Consider the following 6,363-nt stretch of genomic DNA (forward strand, 5'->3'; position numbering starts at 1 on the left):
TTTTACTGGGTGAGCCTTTGGTCTCCCCAAAATTCTGGGGAGTCATCTTTTGGAAACTTGCATTCACACAATTGCTCCTAATGGCAAATAAAGATGAAAATCTGATTTGTATGTTGAAATTAATTTAAAAGTACAAATGAAGGAGATCTTTATTCTTTCTGTGTTCATAATGTTAGTAAAACTATAATCTGGGCTTTTAATTTTAACTTTCTTTTGTTTTTTCTAAAGCATACTCTTCTATGAAAGATACCAGAAACAGATTTTTAATGTATCTTTCTGTAAAAGGCATGAACATACCTGTGAGTAGCTTTATGGATCAGATGCAAAAAACCTGATAGTGCCATTTGGCACCTGCACTACAGAGAATATGATACTGCTTTTTTGAAGCTGGGATTTTTCACAAGGCTTTATCATTACTTGCAAGTTGAGGATAGTGCCTTAATAAAGTAGTTTGTCTGTTTTCTTGAGTGCATCACTTTGGCTGCCAAAAACTGCTGTTTTCAGTGGAAGTTTTGCTTAACAAAGATGGATAAAATGTATGTGAAAGTTGTCCTGAAAACTTGATATCCAGTGCTGTTACTTTACAATGGTTAAACTTAATTAATGCCTTTGAGAAGAATGAGTTAGTGAAGGTCACAAAGTGCCATTGTTAAAAAAATGTACCCATGTCCCAGATATTGTAAGACCTAAACATTTTTGTATCTTGAGCTAGAAGAGTTCAGAGATGAGTCAGGGGATTGTTTGAGGGGATTGTCTGAATAAGAGAACAGGAAGCTGACAGCATGTTTCTGTATTATGATTTTTGCTGCTGGCAAATTTTATTGGATAGAGAAAAAACTACCAGTAAACACTCCAGCCCTCCTGCTCATCTCCCCAAAATCTATTACTGACACATCATATTAAGGCACATCATAGCCTTGCTCCTTTATCCCTTGAAACTCTAGATCTTGTGGAACCAAGAGTTCTGATTGTTATTCTGGTGAAGTTCCACTTTTTGGTGAAATTTTTGTTTCAAAAATTGTATTTTCCATGGGAGAAGAGTTATGTCACAAGAGAAGGATCTGGAGTTTTTTCTTCAGCATAATGCTGCTGTTGGGGGGCCTGACACTATTTGTCTTTTTAAAATTTGTAAAACAAAGATATATGATTAAATAAATAAAAGTATAATATAAAATTGTTAATTACTCATAATGAGCTGTGGGTTTGGGGGTTTTTTAGAGCACCTCACAAGTTTTAACTGCTGTAATACCCTTTGTTAGCATGATTTGAAAGACAGTATTTCAACATATGATTTCCAACCAAAAATTCTTTGGCTGAAGGTGGTGTTCTATACTAAACTGTCTGGTTGAAGTAGTTCTGCAGGATGTTAGCGAATACTATATAGGGATTCATAGGGGTTTATGTAATTCTAAAAATAAAGGCTTTGTGCAATTTTCTTACTTCAGAAAGACAACAGATTCAGAAAAGACTGTTTTGATAGGTATCTAATAGTACAGACTTCTAAAAGTTAAGTGGATAGGGTGTACTTAATTCTTTGGTCACGTTTTGTATATAGCATTAGTATCTGAGCTCTTGGGAACCAGCTTATTTTAAGTCTTGTCAAGCTGTGTAGTTTCAGGGTCTCACTGATGTTGCCAGCTTGCTTTACCCTCATTGTGGGCTTTCCAGGCTGCAACACCCATGGAAGAGAGACTTTTTAAAGGGAATACAAAACTGTCAAACTGAGAGTCTGAGCCTGAGAAATTAGCTAAATGATTGTGTTGAATACAAGAAGTTAATCTGTTATTAAAACAGATTGAGGTATGAGAAGTATGCTGTTGATAACTTCTATGACATGATATGTCTCATAATGCACACACACTTTTATAACTGCATTGTCTCACTGCTTTCTGTTATGGTAGTCAGTCACATAAACCAGGAATGATTATGTAGAATGGTCATGACGCAGTGAAGAAATGCAATAGAGAAGGCACTAAATTAGTATGGTGACCCAATTTCTGTTCTTGGCTTTGTCACTGGTTGTCTATATAACTTCCAGTGCATTCATTTAGCTGTCTGTACTTTCATTTCCCAAGCCTCATATCACTTAAACAGACATGACCTTTCATTAGTTGGTAGTGGAGCTTCGTGCTAGTGGTTCCATCCAAACACTGTTGTAATACTTAAAAAAAAAAAAAAAAAAAAGTTCTGTGCCATGGAAAACATGGACTAAGACTTGAGTGAAAACTTTTTTTTTCTCCTCTGACTTTAGTATTTGTGGTAGTAGATTTAAAGGGTGTTTTCCAAATGTATTGAAATGCATTATACCTAAAAGATATTAGCTGGCTCTGGAAGTTTAGCTTACATCAGAGTTGTCATTCTCTCATCGCATACTGTTATCAAGCCATTCTAGAAATGTATGTATTCATTTAAGTGAACTTGGAGACCTGACTTGTTTCTGAGTTCTTAATTACTATAATGCTTCTCTGAGAAGAACATGGACTACTTGGAGTCAAAGCAAAATTGTATCTCCAAGAGGACAACAGTATGATTTTTTCTTTCTTTGAGATCAGTTATAAGTGAAAACACTTCCTTATAGGAATGAAGTGATTTAACTACAGTTGGTCATTGACATATCCTCATCCCACTGGTGTTAAATCTCATCTACAATGTGTTCATACAGTCATAGTCCTTGTTCTTTTACGCATAGATAACTGGAGAGTGAGACATAAGCAAGGATATTCCAATTCTCTTTCCTCTTCTCCTGGTATGGATTGTTGCTGAAGATGCTGAATTAGTTTTCCTGTTAGTAAAATACGGAAATTCTACTGTTAACCACTTGAGTTGGAAGGCATGAAGAACTGTAAGTGGCATGAGTAGGAAGGGGGCTGAAGCATTTCTAATAGTTTTTTTTTTAAGAGTATGTCCACTAGAGAGCAGCAAAACCCTGTATTCCTAGAAGCTTTGGCTATTTAGCTGGTTAGGCATTGTTTTCTGCTTTTAAGGGAAGGGGAAGAGTCGCTTCAGAAGGAAGTAGTGATCTATTTGTGCCGAGAAAACCATTCAGTTGTGTGTGACAGTGTACTGTGTCTTGGCAGGGGAGTAGAAGATAGTGGCATCAAACTGGAACGAAAGTATAAATTGTATTAAATTGCACTCATTGGGAATTCTGTAGCAAAAGAGAGGTGGGAACAAAATGAATTAGGAAGATAAGACACCAGATGCTTTATTTAGTCATAGTGGTATCAGTGTGTCTCTACAACTTCACAAGATCAGGAAGATGAATAAGCGTAACAAGGTCAACCCAAACCTCACTTTTCACTTCAAGTAACTTGGCCTCTGTACAGTGACTCAATATAAATATCTTACTGAATATCTGTCTCTTACTGTAGGCGTTCAGATGGGTGCACAGTTATGATGAGCCAAGAATATTATTTAAGTAGAAAAAAAAATGGATAAAGCAAGTGAGATAAAGGCTTGCTTGTTAAGAAAGTTGAAAGAAATATCAATGTGTGAATATTTTGGGAAACTTCTAATGGTTTTAATGGGTTAAAAGATAATTTGTTCATGTGTAAATTACCAAAGGCACACTGACAGGAAAATAACTGTTAAATGTTCTCAGAATTAAACTCTGAATAAGACTTTCCTTACTCTGATGGGGTGGGGGTGGGGAAATTGCATCTTCAATAAATGGTACTTTCAAGAAGCTTTATCTTTCCGTGTGCCAGTTCTTATTCCATATACCTTCTAATTATTTTTTTCTGTTTTCATACTAAACAAATAATTTTCCAATCCCCTTTTTTTCCTCCCTTTTTCTGACTGGTCTATGGGCTGGTGACTCTCTCCAAAACATGGGTTATCTTTCTGTAGCAGGCCCTAAAAACTTTATCATATCTTTTCTGTAACAGTAGAGGATGATTGGCAATAACTTGTTTTGATTCAAAAATCTTGGGGGATGGAGGTGTTTTCAGAGAAAGGGGTACAACTTGGAATCAAGACTTTGAGATGGAATATATATTTGAGATCATAGAATCATAGAATAGTTTGGGTTGGAAGGGACCTCTAAAGGTCATCTAGTCCAACCCCCCTGCAACGAGTAGGGACATCTTCAACTACATGAGGTTGCTCAGAGCCCCGTCTAACCTGACCCTGAAATGCTTCCAGGGATGGGGCATCCACCACCTCTCTGGGCAACCTGTTCCGGTGTTTCACCACCCTCAGCGTAAAAAAATTTCTTCCTTATATCTAGTCTATATCTACCCCCCCTTTAGTTTAAAGCCATTCCCCCTTGTCCTGTCGCAACAGGCCCTGCCCTTTTATAAGTGCCAGTACCTACTGACCCTCAACCCAGTTAGAACTGCTGTTCTGCATATTCTGTTCGGGAACCTGCTTTATTGTTCTAATCATTGATGTTCTCATGAATTAGGGCTTTAATTTGGATTCCCCCCTACAACAACCTTGGAAAAGCCAAGCTACCTATTAAAATAAACAGTCAGCCTGCATGGCAGTAAATTCCAAACATTTGCTGCTGTCACCCAACCTGGGTTTCACCACAGTACCGGAACATTTTTTGAACTTGCACACCAGAGCTACATGACCAGAAAAATACCGAAGCACTTCGTTGCTTAGAAGCACTGTGGAAAAGCCCTCTTTCTATGCAAGATTTATGAAATCCTTGTTTAAGACTCTGTCCTCTCCTGTTTATTGACATCACACAAGCAATGCACAGGACCACTGACAAGAATGGCAAGGATAGCATAGGTCAGGATGCAACAGAGTATGCCCACAATCTGCTTGCCCTACACTTGCTTCAGACAAGGCTGTCACCCTGCACGAAGCATGGTTCATTTTATTTTTAGAGTTCTGCAGAAATAAGCTTTCCTGCAGAATATACAGTTTCCTTATGGTCTGACAAAATAATACGAACATCGACCCTAAGGTGGGCCAGCATATTCCTCTTTCTTTTCCATCTCTCACAGATGAGAGATTAATTTAAAAAAATAACAAGGCAAGAGATGATAAATATTGGTATGATAAATCTAGGAACAAAAAAACCCACACTTCTCTCTAAACTGGTCATTTTTCCTGTTCTATACCTCGGAATTTCAGCACGCTGAAAGATACAGACTTACACAGACTAGATCGAACACAGGGCCTTCCTAAGGCTCACTGGTAACACATGACACCAGGAGGGCAAGTAAATTAACAGCTGATGAATGAAACCCAATTTCTTCTGATAAATACGCACTAAATCTCAATACATAACTGCACCACCCATATAGCCAGCGTCCGTTTTGAAACAGGAAACTCCACCCTGCCCTCCTGAGAAATGACAAACAATTTGGTGTTTGAAGATCACTTTATCCTTTTAAGGTAACATATATTCGAGGCATTGTTATAAAGTAAGTGATAAAATCAAATTTATCATCATTTTAAGATTCAGTACTGTTACCGTTGGGCAAAACTTCACCAGCAAAAAATAAAATGGATTTTTAATGAATGGTGGGACATCAGATTTGAACATATAGTTCATTTACTTTTTTCAGGACCTGTGGGTGGATCTCATCGAATCACCATTTATTTAAATCCTCTATATCCAAGGATAGAGAGGGGTGTAAAATCTGAGGCAATTCAGGTGGTTATCTTAAACTCTTGAATTTAAGTGAAACACCAAATTTCAGATTTTGGCACACCTTTTGCTTTGCCACCTATTAATCCTTATGCCTTTGGTGTGAGATTTTGCATGTATTCTTGAAAGGGGCATGTTTACGGCTCAGTGTGTTTTTGTGTCTTGGGCATGAATGTTTAAGATTTTAAATTCGTCTAAATTTCTGTATTTTAGTCTTTCTGCATGCACTATGCTAGCTTTTGCTCTCTACAGATGAACAAGTTGAGTCAGAGCGTATTGATATTTTTACTGTTGCTACTGCACTGTTTTCTGTCTGGCTTTGGTCATGTAAATGCAGGAAGGAATGGAGGAAGAAATTTGAAGTAGTAGTCTTCCCTCTCCAAGAACTTCTGCAACTTAAATAATGAAACCTGATCATCTCAGACATGATTAATCTGTTGTTCCTGCTTCCCTCCCCATGCTCCCTCCTTTACTAGTGCAATTGATAGCTTTAGTAAACCAGGAACTTGAGTAATGTAAGGCATTGTTTTCCTGTGGCTTCATAAATAACAAGTCTAAACCATATTCTGCTTGTGTGAAAGGGTATGTTCTCAGGTTATTCAGGGTTGTTTTTTTAATGAGCATTAAGCCTTTATATGCTCTTTCCTCAGCGCAAAATTGAAGCAATCAAGTAATGTATAAAGTATTAATCTTGGGTAGCCAGCAGCATCCTATTTGTCACTTACTAAAGCTATACCCATGGTTATTGTGAAAAA

This window comes from Aptenodytes forsteri, unplaced genomic scaffold (assembly GCF_000699145.1).
Source record: "Aptenodytes forsteri isolate BGI_AS27 unplaced genomic scaffold, ASM69914v1 Scaffold250, whole genome shotgun sequence".
Taxonomy (NCBI): domain Eukaryota; kingdom Metazoa; phylum Chordata; class Aves; order Sphenisciformes; family Spheniscidae; genus Aptenodytes; species Aptenodytes forsteri.